The 17184-nt window shown below is 46.3% G+C and overlaps 1 protein-coding gene across 2 annotated transcripts in view; it reads right to left on the reverse strand.

Annotated features, from left to right (window-relative positions):
* The window catches only part of lrmda (leucine rich melanocyte differentiation associated), a 141620-nt gene that overhangs the window by 112564 nt on the left and 11872 nt on the right, over window positions 1-17184 (reverse strand). The gene's annotated exons all lie outside the window — the stretch shown is intronic.

Raw genomic sequence — 17184 nt, forward strand, 5'->3', positions numbered from 1 at the left:
ATGCGAATTCAAAGTTTCCTGATCTTTAGCAGAAGTTATGGAGGGTTATCTTTGGCTGTATATCTGGGCCCTGGCAGCTCTCCCCTGGTGATGAAGGATTAAGCAGCACAGCTGTCTCTTCCCAGAATGATGCAGTGCAGTGCTCTCCGACACGACAGCATCACTTAATCTTAATGTCCGCTCCTCCAGTGCAGACGCGCAGGACAAAGCCAATCAGCATCACATGCCACGGGGATGGACCCCGCTGCCTGGCCCGGGAGTCTCTCACCCTCACAGGCCGATTAATCAACTTCAGACAGCCCGGTTCAATCCCGACCGAAGCTCCCCCTGCTCTGATCTGCTCACTCTGACACACACACACACACACACACACTCCCACTGTTGTGATGCATAGAGCGGAGGAGGGCTACTATGCAGAAACGCTTATCAGATTGCAGTTCCCATTATGCGTGTCTTTGTGTTACACAGAGGGGAAAAAGGGTATTGAGCAAAGAAGGATGGACTCCAGAGGTGGAGTATTGAATGCTTACACCTGATTCCGCCTGCGAGATCCATGAGCTCCAACAAGGACTCTAAAGAATAATGACTCAAGCTCATTTGAACAAATGACTCTCTGGGAGGTCCGCAGCGTGGCTATGATAATAGTGCACGTCACAAGGACGCTGTCTCCCAGCGGCTGCCTTTACACATCTCATTTCATAGGATAGCCTAACAACCTGGAGCCAGATCACAGGCTCGCGTCAGCACACGCCGCGCGCACCCCGACCATAGAAAACGGCTTACGCCGCGATAAAGAGAGGAAATCCGCCGAGAATCCGCTGCGACATATCAAATGCAATTCATCAAGCCGCCCCGACAATTACACCAGCACCGTGAAGACACACAGGGAAATAATATGCATGACAGAACGATGTTTGGAAAACACACCCTAGTGTGTGTTTATGGCGTCCTGTCGAGCCCTGGTTATGCGCAGATATAGAATATTAGCACCATAAGTTATTTTCAATTGCAGTCAGTCTCATTACCCACAGGCATTTCCCTGTTTCATGGAATGATGAAGAGCGGCCCTGCTTCAGCTGGAATAGTGGGGTGTGTACAACATTAACACATGCAGGACTCTCAGGCGTCCTATCTGAAAGGCCACTATGATTTAGGAGAGCTAATTTAGAGCAATAAGCATTGAACACTGTGAAAGTGGGTGTGCTGCTATTATACAGTATGACCTTGAATAAGTAGTAAACCAAAATAATGGGATTCTTTATCTGAAGAATATGCTCATCTTTCTTCCGCACAGTAGCGCCGCATCTAATAAATGTGCACTTATATAGCGTCTTAATAAAAGACATAAAAAGAGAAATGTTTGCATTATTGTATCTGTTTCAACACTGAAGTGTAATTCATGGCAGGAAAGTACACTTAGCTTTGACAATAAGGACTTGTCTTTAATAAAAGCAGAGTTCAAGGTAATAAACAAACGGAATTCACTGTATTAGTCAACTGATCCCTCTTCTGGTCGGACGCACGGAGGAATCTGGGCAGGATTTCTTCATCCGTCATTTCCAATCTCTTCACGGCGCAGCCTCTTAATCTAATAAGTTATTCAGGAAATGCGATATCCACCGAGCAGCAGTGGTCATTTACACAGTTAGGTCGTTTCTATGGGGGTAATCGCCGTTGGCAACAACACAGCGTGCCGATCGGACAGTTTGTGATAGCATCTTTGAAGGATTTCACTTTTCCAGCTGTATCATCCTAAATTAGCAGGCAGGATCAGAGCTTTTCTATTAGGATACTGTTTTCTGACGCATCCATCTGGCGGACTGGCTCGACTGGAGCCAATGCTCTGATTTGTTTGGGAAATAAAGGGTAGCTATGGCAACAACATGATTGATGAAGTTGCCTGTCTTTATATCACAAGGCTTTGGTGACGATCACAAGGAGGCCGTGAATGCCAAAGGTCATAGGAAATCCCGTGATCATTGTGCTGGTTGCGATACTGTTTGCAGTTTCAGAATTTGACATTTTACCCCTCTTTCGTGAGTCCGTTTCTTTGGTCTTCCTGGTCAGATGAGCCTCAGTGCTACTAAATTAGCAGCTAACTATACAATTCACTTCACAGAGGAAATAGTATGTTTCATTGCTTTAATCTTGTGGCTATTAGCAATACGCTAATGCTTTTGGCCAAGTCAATTTAACCTCTTATTAGTAATATCTATTACTGTTGGCCATGCAAATGCTCCATGAAGGACTGCTAATGCAACCAAACAGTAGAAATCACTTCATACATCGATATTATTGAACATATTACCCCGGGTGCATGTTTTTGGGATGGAAAAATATGTTGAGTCTTCAAGTCCCAAACCTGTCCTAAAGTTAATATAAAGGAGTGCATGAATCCATCCTGTGCACTGACAGAGAGCAGGACCCAACCCACTGCATCATTACATTTTTATAGATTCCTACCTGTGGTGTGAAATCGTCAATGGTGTTCTAATGATATGATGATAGAGTCGGGACATAGTTCCATTAATTCATCATTCTATATTCCGCAGCTTCCAGAGACCCAGCTAATACAGACATCATCTCCTGTCCCCTGTACATAATAAAGGCCTGTCAGAGCCACGGTGTTATTAATTAGCACTTCACTGAGGTGAAATTCAATCAAGTGCAGGCTCCATGATAGCTTTTTAGCAGGTTATGCAAATCAAATGTGACCAAGCCCTGTCGCTGCTACGAGGACACCTGGCTGCACTGCACAGTCACTCTTCACACTCCTCCTCCTCCTCTTCCTGCTCCTACCCAGGCACGCATTCATTACTTTAACATTTGAGCTCTGCTAGCTCTGATAGCATCCAAGAGTGTGAAAAAAGGCAGCGGTGGGGACCCTTAATGGTCATTTAATTAGAATTAGACATATGGCGTAAGGAGCAGAGAGGGTGACGGGCCCGGCAATGACTCACCTGAGGGCAACAGAGAGCCAACACTCCACCACCACGATGATAAGAATACCATAATGGACAGACTGAGACCTCTGCATTATACAGAACTGTTTTACCGCTTTAAATATAACATGTCTACCATCAATCTGCTTTGTGATCTACTCTCTATCGTGGAACAGTCACGCAAATGTAAGAGGATGAGTCGGTAGTGGCTCCAGAATCTCTGCTTTAAACCCAAACGTTGCCCAGAAAATAAGTATCTGGCAAAGCTAACAGCGGCAGGCGCTAATTGACCCGCGCCTTTAAAGCGAAGGGAGAGCAGGGGAGAGATGAAGAGCCCAGCAAAACTGTCATCTCAGCCTTTTTCCCATAATGCAGCCATAAATCCTGTAGCCATCGCCCCGTAAGTCAGACGTTTCCATTACTAACATATCAGTTTTATTGAAATTACTGACATTTGCATGTTTCAATAATTGCAGGTCCTGCAAAGCTGTTGTAGCAATTTTAAAAGGGGTGGGGGTGGGGGGGCGCACGCTGCATTCTGGATCAATTTTCTGCTCTCAAGGGACAAGAAAGGCAACGTGGTATTGGAATAGGCACAGCAGCCCGGATAATATTGTGCTGTTACCCTGTGACGGAGACAAACAGTTTAATCCCTTGTAAATCGTCAGGCGCAGTGTGAGATTGTTTTATACAGAGATGTAAATTGCATTGTCAAAATCAGTCATCTTCCAGGTATGGGGCTTAACAGCAGCCACTTTAGAACGGGGAAGACAAATGCTTATCTCGCTCTGCAAACCCTGAGGGGAGGCACGGAGCCACCTGGAGCGAGCTCCCTCTTTGTGTGGACAAAACGGCGTCAAATGAGAGGAAACACAAATACCTGCTGAATAAGGTGTTTGGGATTTATCAAAGCTGAAAACTATGACACAAATTTGTACACGTGGCTCGCACTGTAGGTTCTTATCACTTCACCGTAATGGGATCCCGGCGCTGTGCAAAACAAACAGCAGCACGGACCTAATATAATAGACAGTATGAGACGGGGAGGTTACAGCGCCGCAGTAATGCATGCAATTCCACCCCTTTGAATTATCTATGGTCTATCTATACATAATGCATACCGCGACGGGCTGTTATAGCAGAGCCTGGCAAATGAAACATCCCTGGAGTTTTCTGGGCGACACGGTCCACTAAATCAATGCAGCGTTTTGATAAAGCTGTGTGTCTAGATAATAAGTCAGCAATAACTACGTGCAATCATTTCATTAGGTACAGTATGGATGATACGGTTAGGGAAATGAGGAAAAAAGAAGGTTGCGGATGCAATGTGGAAAGTGCTGGCGCCGTGCCGGCGTGTGGGTGGATGCGTGCGCGTGGTTGCACGGGCAGCCGAGGCGCGCCAGCCTACGTCTGCGGGTCTATGCGTTTGCTGTGACTGGGACCGGACTGATGAGGCTTTAGTATATCTGTCAGGCCCAGTTTGGGGACCAGAGGAGTAGGCGTGCAGGAGCCGGTGGCCATACATCTCTATTACACTGGATGGTCACCACAGTGGCCAGCTGTTTATTCTCATTAGCTCGCACATTGGCTGTCCAAACCGACTCTGCACAGCCTTGCTCAAAGTTAAGTCCAGTTCAAACCAGTCCAGCACAGATGGAGTCACATTAGTGTTTTTCTCTTTATTCCCTGTGCGTGCTGGTGGGTGCATATTTTAACAGGCAGTATATTAGGGAATAAACTGCAGTGGAAAGGCAGAGACAACACCAGTAAATGGACCAGAAAGTGTATCTGCAGCGATCAATACTGCCGATCAATTCCACCTCACAGCCGCTCGATGATTCCTTCTGCGCTTCCCCGTCCTGCTGGGCGAGGGACCACAGCGATTTTGATATAATGTCCATTTTCTACATTACAGCTGTTGTTGTGTGCAGATTGCGGGCACGTGACACTGGCGGTGGTGTTAGCCGGCCCTCTCGGTGTGGGATATGAAGGGGAAGAGGGCTGTTTTTTTCCACAGACGTGCACAGACAAGGCTGCAGTGAGAAAAGCTAATGGCTATGATTAATGACAAAAGGCCAGAGGAGAGCCGGGACACAGACGCTACATATATCATCCTCTCCCATCAGTCAGTGCACCTTCCAGGACCTTCTCGGCAGAGGGGAGGGGGAGCAAGTGTGTGTGTGTGTGTGTGTGTGTGTGGTGTGTGTGTGTGTGTGTGTGTGGGAGGGGGGGTGCAGGAGATGAGGGGGAAGACAGGGAAGGAGGACAGAGGGAGAGAGAGAGAGAGCTATCTAGTCCCAGTACTTTGCACAGAGGAATTGCTTTTCTGCTTCTCGCGGGTGAGGGGAAAAAAGGAAAAACAAGTGACAAAGAGGTGATAAGGTGAACAAGAAAATGGCGTGTAAAATAAGTGGGAGATATTCAGTAAGAGCCGAGCAGCGCCAACAGGAGGGGAGCCGCCCGTGATCGCTCCTGATTTCAGCAACTTGACTCTCCGCATGCCGGAGCCACATTTCCAAGGTCCTATCTGCCATATGGTCTGCCCCGTTCCGATGATTTATTAGGCGAGAAAAGGCGCCCTGATAAATTGTACTGTATTTCCCCGCACAGACGAGCCGAGGTGTCAGTGACACGACTCAGACGTCCTGAATAAAAACTTTTAGTATCTCTTTTTGAGACACTGTGATATTACCCTGGTAAGAATACATGTTCTGTGCTCCTAAAGCAGAAGAGAAGCCCAAAGGGGGGGGGGGGGGGGGGGTCACTGTTGTATTTCTACTTAATTGAAGCATTGGGCTGTTTATGGCTCACACAGAAACAGCGTGGGTTCATTTATGGCCAATCACAGGGAGGCGTCTTGAGTGAAGGAAGCCCATTTCAGCTTCAGCTCCTTTGATTGTAATTATTCTGATTTTTGGTTAATTTGCCTGATTTACAGAGTGATAGGCGGCGGGGGTGGAGATTGATTTCCTATTATTAAACAGCATAAGTCCTTTAATGAAAGACACAAAAGCCTGTTGAAAAGCCTGCCTTTTCTCTTTATACCCCCCCCCCCAAAAAAAAAAGAAAAGAAAAAAAATCAAGATATTTGCGATTATTTTAAGATGAATATAAAACAGAACCACTGGCTCGTGTTACATGTCTAACAAAAGAAAGGTCAAGTTAGGTGAGAATTCTTTTTCCGCCAGTTTGCCATTGCAAATGAGGAAGCTTAATGGTTTTCCTTTTGCGACCCTTGCTTTATGAACTGGTGACATGTTTAAGATATTCATGATGGGGAACCAGTTTGCCTAACATGTGCCAACAGCTCACCAACAAAGGACTGTTCATTTGCAACAAAATGGGATTTTCGGAGCACATTTAAGGAGTTTTCATTTGCAAACCAAAGCTGGACCTTTGAAGTACAAATAGCCAACATTTAACAAGCTGGAGTCACAAAGGTCACCGGAGGTCAAGGCACTCATTCACAGAGCCACTGTCAATAAGTTACCAGGTCTAATGGCACACAATTTACATAAAAATATAGCCAATGTGTAATTACTAAGAAGAAAATACAATAAAAAATAATGGGCCGTAACATTCTCCTGAAGGAGAAGCAGCACAGCTCCAGCCTCGCAGGTTTTTTTGACTTGTTTATGATGACAGTGTAATTAATACTGCACAGCTTGCGTTCTCATTTTTCAAACCATTTCCCAGGAAATGTTCTACACCCCATAATGGCCCCAGTAACGCTGTAGTTGTCATGTCCTGGACAGCTGCATTTTTACAAGACAAACTCAGACGCATCACACTCATCTCTCTGTGGACTAGCTCGCTGTTCGCTGCTGCCCAACACACACACACACACACACACACCACACACACACACACACCCACACACCCACACACCCACATTTGTCGAGCTACACAGAGGCCAAGGCCAGCAGCTGTTAATAGCTGCCTGGAAAACTTTGATTAATATTTCACCTCTTGTTGCAGGGCGGCTGAGTGAGTGTCACCTTCCAAACAGTGTCCCATGAAACCATTTCTGGACACCCCACCTTGCCAGGCAGCGATGATAAATCTGTTGGAAACATACCCCCAAAACCTCATCAGGCTAATTAGAGTGTAGTCGAGCGGCTCCGATGCACGTCTTTGTCTCTGCCTGCACCCACACGTGTGCTACATTAAAAACAGCACAACAGCTTTCTTAAAAAAATAAAAATGAAAAATAGGTTCAATCCACTGTTTTGTGACGGTTTGGTCCATCTTGGCGGCGAGCAGGTCTGGTAATTACACATAGCAAACGCGGACAAGCTAGGTGTGAAAGTGAACACAGCTGACACCTTGATGCAAACAGTTTTGCTCCTGAGATGTCTTTTCTCCTGTGGTCATTAAAAAAGGAAGGCGAAGGTGACAAAAGCCTCAACGTCACAGACAACCACACAATTCTAACAACAATCTGACACTATGGTTCAGGGCCAGTGTTTACAGAAAAGGTTTAGCAACACAGGAATTCAGGATTTTACTTGTCTTATTGCACGGGTGAACGCGGAACGTTTGAAATTACTGAATTCTGAATATATTTAGACATCTCATGATGTCATACAATCATCGCGGACACCGGAGCGAGCACTTCAGACAATGTGCTAATAATGTGTTATAATTAATATTCCGGGTTGCCTCCTCCTGCAGCTGCAGAGGAAATGTGACAACATCGGCGACACAGCCACAAAGACGCAGGAGGGGAATACGAGTATATTTGTGTCATCCCACACCTTCGTGTGTGTGCTGCCGGATGGCGCGGCTCCTCTGTCAGCTGCTGTCTTTTGTTTCCACACACTTCACACTGGTTGCAGCACCTGTCTTTCCCATTCCTGTGTGAAGACTGTGTGGAAGGATAAAGCACAGCGAAGGTGTGTGTCACCTGGGGTCCTCTGACTGAGAGAGGCTGTCATGCCCATCACTGCCCCAGCAGGCCCGCCAATCACACACAGGCGGGCCCACGCTGAGGCGAGGCCGGAGAAAACAAGCAAACAAGACAACAATCGACAGCCGCCTTTAAACGTGCTTGTCATTCGTTCCTCGGAGAGATTTCCAGTTACGCTATTTAAGCGGCAAATAAAAACACAACAGCCGTCGCCGACGATCTCTAAATACGGCTCTGGTGTTCTGCTCCGTGGAGAGATTACAGATTTCCAGCAATTTAGCAGCGAATGACAAGCATCTGCAGTTCAGGGGGGGTGGGGGTGGGGGTGGGGGGGGGGGGGGGGGGGGGGGGGCACAGCACGTGTCGGTGTATGGTAGTCTGACTGGGTTAGGCATGGCGTGGCGTGTCATTTTTTGGGTGCGCTGTTGCTCAACATCAGGAGAAATCAATGGCGTCTCCACGGGGGCAGGCAGGCAGGCCTGTGGAATAGAGGAGCTTCTCAGGTCGGATTGAACTCATTTTATTTTCTAGGCGGTTGCCCCCTCACTCAGCCCCCTAAGGCATCTCCCTCACAGCAGGCCCTGACAGCTTGACACATTGACAGCTGCCGCTGAATGACAACTGATTTGTACAAATTTCAAGCCTTATAAATCTACCTGTCACAACAAGAGCATAAAAGAGCTCGGACCCAGCAGGTAATTCGGAAGTGGTGGGAGAAGAAGAAAAAAGACGCAGCTTCCTCCTCCTCTTCCTCACACCTGACAGCCCAGTCTAAGGGGGTGAGAGGAAGAGACAGACGACGGAGAGGAATTTTTAAGAGGAGACAATAAGGCTCCTTTTCGCCTGTTTTCCCGACCGGCGCTCCGTGATCCTCTCCTCGGGCCCACATTGAATCAGGAGTGGAACCATTTTCTGACCAACAGGTGATCAATCATCTCATTTAGGGATTATAAAAAGCTGGAAATAGAGATGCAATTTGGGTTTAAACCGACATTAAAGCAGCGCCACCTGCTACTCGTAGGATTACGGCATCATTCCGTGTTGCGAGGCTCTGACCGGGCTATGAGTAGAATCTTTTATGGTATTTAAACTATATCCAATACTGCACCACCGTCCCTCCCCGACCCCTGCCTTCCGTCTGTGGGTGTAATGGCTGGGCCGGCAGGCAAAGCCTATAGCTGCAATAAATCCTCTTCAGCTGTATATATCATGGCTCGATATAAACTGAGAGACGGGGGCCCGGAAGAAAATCAATAGAAGTGACAAACACAGAAAAGGGTTTATAATTCTAAATGAGTTACCTCCCTTATTTTTAAAGGCATGATGGCTCATCTGTCCGGGCCAGTAAAAGCAATTCCTCACAAATGAAAACATAATTGTGCGACGACTGCTCGCCTGTTCACCCGTTCTTCAAATTCAAAATTGTAACGTGACACGCTGCTGACAGACAGCCATTACAGGAGCTGATGGACGACCTAATGTGAGAGACAAATGGTCATATCTGGCTTTAATTCGCAGCAATGTTAGAAGCAGATCAGGTGGTAAGAGGCCAGTCAGGTGTTTTTGTGTTTCCGAGACGTTTTGGAGGCGCATAACTGCCCGATGACATTGCAGACGCTTGTTTACCGCTGCTAGTGTCCAATTGCATCAGGCAGCACGGAGGACCAATCAGGACAATCGGCAAAACTATATTGTCTGCATGCAAACTGACGGCTGGGGAAATGTGCTTTGAAGATGTGCACGGGTAATTCAAATATTAGCTGTGACAATGATCGGAAAGTCGGTATTAGCTGGGAACCATGAATGGGCTTCAAAGAGGCTCCAAGAATGAAGAGAGCAACTCCTTGTTTTCCTAAAATCAATAACTTACTCTTTCACTATTGTAAAGCTGCCTGCTAAATCTCTCCTATTTGCAAGTAGGCAAAAAAACCCTAATCCTCCATTTGTGTCTATTCATCCCTGTCCTAAATGTGCCCTTCCGCACTTTAACCCCCAATAACCCCTCTCTTTATGCCACCACCAACCCTGATGTTTGATTAAGACTTAGCCCGCTGCTTTATTCCTTGACCGAACACCAGCTGGGCCAAAAAGCACGAGATGAGCAGAGGGATTATCGGTGCCGCTCCCACTGTGGCCGTCAAACTGTCACGCCATCAAAGCGGATCCTCCCGCCATTGAAGGCAGGTGTCCTCTCATATTCTAATGAAGCGACAAGTGCACAGAGCCCGCGCCTGGATGAGATACGACGTGGCTGCCTGTCTGCCGTGATGGGAGATGTGGCCGCAAATCATGTAGCGAGGTCAGTTATCAAGTCTGCTGTGTAAACCTGAATCAGTGTAATTAGTCTTATACTGATCAGATTTAACAGAGGACTTAAATGGTGGCAAGACATTCCAGAAGTGTTGGGACAGAACGGCTGAATGGATATCCCTTTCAAAAATAGAAAAACTGCAAATCCTAATAAGGGCTCATGTGTCTTGCTAATTTGCTAACATGACATAGCATCAGAAAAGTCAGAGCAGACGTGCGTCCGGAGACTTCCTGGATCGTCTCAGCGTTGCCGTCAGTGTCTCTCCGAACATCAGAATGAAGAAATGGATGGGGAAGTGGGAGGGAACAAGTCATAAAGATGAAAAGGAAGGGTGAGAGAAAAGCTTTTGCTGATAGGTTTGACCGTCATTAAAGGAGGGGGGGACTGACCGGTTCTTATTATGGCATCTGAAAACCCAGCTGCCCTTGGCCCAGCAGGTCGGCTGTAGTTCAGCCGAGGGTCTTGTGATCCAAGTTGCGGGAAGGGGAGGGACAGAGCAGGAGGAGTTGGGACTGAGGGGCTTGGTTGGGGTAAAGGGATGACGGATGGGCCCAAGGGTGAATGCCAAGACCATAAATCTACCCTCAGCCCGACCCCAGCATCCAATAAAGTTTATTTACATTTTCACGTTGCGTCCAGCACCTCTAAAACGTCTATGTTTAGACATTTCAGAGCAGCGTGACAGCGTCACCGGGCTGTCACAGAGGACAAGGAGCCGGGACCAGTTCACCCCGACCGGATCTGAATAAATGCAGATGCATTTCTGCCGACCTGACAATGCTGCAAATTTGGAGGCAGCTATGCATCTTGGTCTACGTTCCATCATTCCTAGATGGTATGTCATTGAAATCATGTCAGCGTTGAGTCTTACAAATCCCAACGAGAGCTTTAGCACAACACTAGATGTAGCCTACTCGACTGTAATCAGAAGTAGCAAAAATTCAATTCATTTTACTGTCAAAACACCAAACTAAATAAATATTTAAAAAAAAAATAATGTTAGCACACCAAAGGAGCTCCCATGCTTTCAACCCTTTTCTTCTGTCTGCAAAAAGTGAGATAAATAAATAACCAAAGGCAACATCCTGCCGTTTCACTTCCACACAGCCCCCATACGCTGCTCTTTTTGATTTGAGCGCCTGTTGAGAAACCTTGTTTGGACAGCCATGGGGTGGAGCTGCCAGGCTTATAAGTCTGCCACAGAACACAGGCGCAAACAGGGCAGCCCGCGGGGGTCCTCTCATCGGCAGAGGGAGGGGATTCTTCCACCTTAGCGGGTGAGAAAGGCGCAGTATTATTACACCCCATCAAGGAAACTCCAGCTGACAATAAATCCCTGAGTGCTTTACAGTGCAGACAGTGAGTATGGAGGGGGGGGGGGGGTGTCAAGGGGAGGAGGGCTGGGGAGGGGGACAACCCCTCAAAAGACCATAAAGGCTCCAGGCTGTCATTCAGGGCAAGAACCAAGCCAGTTTGGATGTCTGTCTTTTTTTTTTTTTTACCTGGAATTTTCTAATTTATCAGCTAATAAACGTCATAAGATCGACGGGAATGAAAAGGACTCTTTCAGTTGTTCAGCTTGTTTTTCTGCCGCTCAGCCGAACAGCGTCCACCTTGCGAATGTATGAATACACTCACTTCTACTTTGACTACAAACTCTTATGGCAGACAACAAGAGCACGAGGCATTTTGCTGCCAGCAAAACCATTACGTGAAGAGTGTCCTGTCAGAGAAAAATATCTTCCAAGAGCAGGAAGGAAAATACACACAAAATAATCACTGATGAAGCCTGGCTAGTTCTGCGGTGGAGACGGGACTGTGCGGCCTTGTGTGAGAAAACGGGGAAGGAACATGCCTAAGTTATTACTGCAGGAAGGCAATCTGTCAAAGCCGGGCTGTTCTGGCATAGCCAATACCACTGGTGAGATCAGAGAGTCAGATTCTGCTTGCAATTACTGCTAAAGGACCTTGGATGCAGGCAGCCTGCTATCAATTATTTCCCTGGCCCTAGACACTTGGAGCTGTCAAAGCCCTACCGTCTTGTGTTTTGTAACAGCGGGCCCTCTGAGGCTCAGAGGAAGCCTAGCCTCTTTTCGCCGGCGAGAGAAGATAGTTTATGTCATTAAGTGGTGCTATTATGGATTCACACACACTTCAGTGTATGTTTTTCTCCTGCTCCGTACACTATCTTCTTTTTTTTCCAATATGTTACGCTGCTCCTCGAGCAAGCCGAGCCCAAATCTCTGGTGTACAGAGGCCATGGAGACCGGATCACAACAAAGAAGAGGACACATAACTCTTTTGTCAGGTCTTTACGGTGAGGTTGTTGGTTCAAACCCTGATTTATAAAGCTGCTCTATAATTCCACACCTAACAAATAAATCTGATTTCTTATTATTTTACAAAGACAAATAAAGCATGTTTATTTCCCCTGACTCGGTTTTCAATTACCAGTGAATTATCATGAGGAGCTAATTTAGCAGCGGCTAATGAGACATAAATTAACCTTTTGTATGCATCATTGAAGCCACTTATCCAGCTTCATGTTGTTGTGCATCCTGTCCTCCTCGTGGAATAAAGGGTAGACCAGGACAGATTCATCACTTTTTCCGCAGGATGACATTACTTTGGCCCGTTCCAGCCCTGAGCTGTCCCCCAGGGCGAGCCCTTGGATCATCCAGGGCCAGAGCTTTGGCACAAAACAAGAGGCTCCCCTCAGCAGCCCTTGCCAAGTTCCAGGACCTTATTGCTGAAAATTGCATTCTTATGGTAAGCAAATCCGCTCCAAAGCAATACCGCAGTTCAGTTGAATGAAATATAGCGCACGTGCACATCTATAGCTCAAAGAAACAGGGTTCAAGGGACGATAGCAGGGTCACCGTCATTTAAAATCCTCAAGGTCAGCTGCCGTCGTCAGCAAAGGTATTATCTCCTCACAGAGACAGCTAATGTACCTCAGCTCTGTCCTTGATATGGACAGCAGCCTATGACACTCAAGTCTTCAGTATTTATCTCTTCTATTTATTCCCATTTGATCCATTTTGGAGTATTTTAGAGTTATGACAGAAAGTATAAAGTCTCAGGAGGCCTATTGCCTTGGTTGTTTCACTCAGTTTTATCATCCAGACAATGAAAATGTACAGTGCAGCAAACAGATGTGTCCCAGTTATTAACGTTACCGCCTCGCTCAGAGAACTCCGTGTATTAAAAGTGACGGAAATTGAGCAGAGTTTTTCAACAGGATATCCAGAAAAATCTTCAGCCAATTTTCCTCGGCGTAAGATCCAATAAAACCCCAAACAATTCCAACAATTGATGTTAAAGAAAACTATGAGACTGGAGTGTCAATCACTCTCAGGTAGCTATTAGCTTCACCGAATGGAACAGATGAGAGGATTAACTTCCACCTTATTGATTTGCAGCAGATATTTGTTTTCCTGGGGGAAATTTAAATTTGCTCCGCTCTCTTTTCCTCAGCAGGGTAAGTCATGCACGTGGAAGGTGCTCAGAAGTCACAAATACCTTCAGAAGGGTGAGGAGGAACTCGCTCTGTCACAACCTTTTGTGAAGGGTTTACAGCTTAGGAACCTTTTGACCCGCTTTCCCCTCAGTTTCAAAAGTTTCTCCCAACATCAAACTTTGGATTATCTTCTGATTTCCTTTTAGAAGAAAGGAGCTCTTAAGTCCACAGCTGTGGGGGTCTAACAGGGGAGGGCAGGAGTGACTGCTAAGTTGGCATATCTATCATGGTTGGGTTACCTCTCCCATCACAACCCTTTCTCTCCCACATGCTAATTGGGGATATCCTCCATACTCCTCCACACCGCTCTTCCATTGCTCCCTTTATAAACCTTTTTGCCTTTTCTCCCTCCTTTCCCCTTCTTTCTCTCTATTTACCCCGTATACACCCCCACTCCCTGACTCGAGGCTGTCCAGGGGGAAGCAAGGTCTGTCAAATCAAGTTGAAAGCCTATTAGCATGCTAATCCACACTAAAAGCTGTAGATCTCTTGGGTTATATTTGTCACTTCCCCTAGGTCCAATCAGACACATAAGGAGGCGTTGATAACCAACACCAAATGTAAATGATCTACTTTAATGCTGCACTGTGGATATAAGCATTTGGCGCTTTGATACACATCTAATCCTATCAAGAGACTGACTATTTGAAAGCGAGTGCCCTTCAAATTCTGAGAGGAAAACAAATTTGTAAAATAGTCTCTGTAATTGGTGGTTGCAGAAAAACATGTCCCCGGTAAGCCTGCGTAAATAAAGAAGTCAAATGAAGCAAAGAAGGGACACCGGCTTTTTTAAGCAGACAATGCTGGGGGACACATAAGCTCTGTACGATATGTTGAATATGCGAGTGTGATTTGGGTTGTTTCCCGTCAATTGATCCGCTTGAAATGAGCCTGCAAATCTATTTATGATAAATCTGTTTCTCACAGGACCTTGGCGTTTGTAAATGCCAAATGTTTCCGTCTAAATGACTTGACAGCCTCAAGTCGGCTAACCGACTTAGCAAACGGTCACACAATCTTAAGTTTTCATCCATTTTCCAAAGTATTAACAAAAAAACCAAACAATAAGAGACACAATAAGTCAACAAACATAAGAGAGTTAAACTTATTTTTCTGAGAGTGCGCCGGGTACGGCTCGCAGTGATATCGGAGAACATGGCGGCTGTGGTTCGCCTGCTACCATCAATCAGAACCCAAATGGCTTCCCTGACATGGCCACTACTCATTTTCCAGCATGCATTATGCAGCCACCACCTTGAAACAGGCATCAGAAATAAACTACTAAGGACTAAGGGTCCTTCTTGTATTAAGAGGCGGGTCGGGAGGGTTAAGGTTTCCCAGGTGCGCGTTAGAGGTGAGTGTGTTCTCCCGGCAATACTGCACATTTTAGACTTTCTACCAAGCACCACCCCTCGTCTTCCCCCGCCCACATTGATGCCATGCTCTTCCTTCACGTCCACCGTACATCTCCACTCGTCTCCGGTTTCTCCAACCCCTCCTCCTCTCCCTCCTCTTCCATGTGCTGAGGCTAGAGTCAAATTTATAACAACTGTCAAAGTCAGGGATGACAGATAAATTAATCTTCTCTTCATGAGTTTACATCGCAGGCATCTGGGCTGCTGATCTGGCCCCTAACAAGCGCAGGGTCTCAGCGAGCTGTCTTTTAAAGCTGATGTTTTCATGGCCGGAGATGAATTACCCTGTCACAAGAATCTATTTATACAGCAGTTAGAGGGCGGGGCTCCGGATACAGGACAGTGTGATTCCATGGGTTAAGGTCCCTCTGAAGTATGTCTTCAATAATCTGATTCTGTCAGATAAAAATCAGCACAGGGGACACTTTTGGAGTCGTTTAGATTTTCGATTTTCTCCACGCGCAGGACCACACATTCCACTTTCAAGCACATGACTTTAGACACCATAATTTTCACAGTAAAATAAGAGCGGAGAGTTGTGCACAAGATCTCTTTTCCTGCTTTTCTGCAATTCTAGACTACCAACAATTTACCGGTAATTCTTTTGTCTTGGGTCAAATAGCAGACAGGCTGCCTGTCATGTTGGTGTGAAGTATGGGATAGGAATCATATGTCTGGATTCTAAGAGCAACAGTATTACCTTTCCAGACAATTAGAAACAACACAAACGAGGGGAAATTTCCAATACGGCACAAAATGTTGCCTATAGAAAGAAACACATGCTATAAGGGTCAACAGTGCTGTATGACACAGGCATACTAACAAAAGCAAGTGTGTGTACCTGACTATGATTATAGACCTAGAAGCTAAAATGTGTATGTTGCAACGCTGAAATTGTTGATGACTTTCCTGTTGAAGTCCCCCCCCACCCCCCACCCCTCGCTGCCTCTGTTTCTCTTTCGCACTCTCTCATTCATCTTAAAATGGATTGCTCTGTCACCTGGACTAACACTTTACTGAGAGCGGCCATCAATACTTTTTGTCAAAAACTGCAGGCTTCGCCAGACGTGTCATCAATCACCATTTACATAAAACAAAGAGCGTTCTATGGCTGCCAGTCAGAGGCAGGCCTGCTCAGACTCTGCTGAAGATAAAAGTGGCCGTTTCATCGCTCCACAGAGACGCCGGCTGCACTACAGGCCTACACGTGTTGTCAATCTCAGATCTGCCGCGATCGGTTCGCCAAACGGCAAAACGGCGGGCGATAAATCCACGACGGCCGAGCCATTTGATCACAAGCAGCAGACACGGGGTTAGTGGACAGCTTTAAAGGGCCGTCGCAAATGAAGAGGCAGGTTAATGTTGGAACGGGAGAAAAGCGGAAGAACGGGAAAGGTTAGCGCTGCGACGCTCCAAAACACACAAGGAACAAAGAAAGTCAGTGGGAACATTTGAAGACTTAAACATCTGATTGCCTCACTAGCATCTGCAGCATGTCAACGTCCACCTGTGTTTGGAGGAGTTCATGAGTCAAGTGATATGAATGGCATCCCCCCACCCCACCCCCTCCGTCTCCCATCCATCCCCAGTAGACAAAAATAAGCCGGTGTTGATATGAAACACACACTCTTGCCTCACAAGTCTGGCTCATACATTCCCAGCTCCTGACATCCAGAGGAAAGCAAGGCTTCATATCATTTATTTAACAGAAGAAATATGGTAATCTTCCTAATAATTGTTCCCCCTCCATTCTTTACTTCCCAGACCACAACAGTAAGCAGGCCAAAAACACCGAGATAATCTATTCAGCTGATATGGTTTGTTATTTTGGAAATGAAGCATCGCATAAGCACTTCAAACTAACAAGATTCCCCCTGCTTTCTTTCACCTACGGTTTTGCAAAGATGCACAAATGTGCGGCGTGTGTGCACACACGGACGCGTGCACACGCAGCCAAAGAATTCAATTTGGAAACCATCATTGGAGCGCAGAGGAGAACTGGAAAGTCATATTGCTATAATGCTCAGATTATCAATCATTCTGACATTTTATTGGCTTTATCACTGTACATACCATTAAAATGATGT

Source organism: Takifugu flavidus, chromosome 11, assembly GCF_003711565.1.
Source record: "Takifugu flavidus isolate HTHZ2018 chromosome 11, ASM371156v2, whole genome shotgun sequence".
Classification (NCBI taxonomy): Eukaryota; Metazoa; Chordata; class Actinopteri; order Tetraodontiformes; family Tetraodontidae; genus Takifugu; species Takifugu flavidus.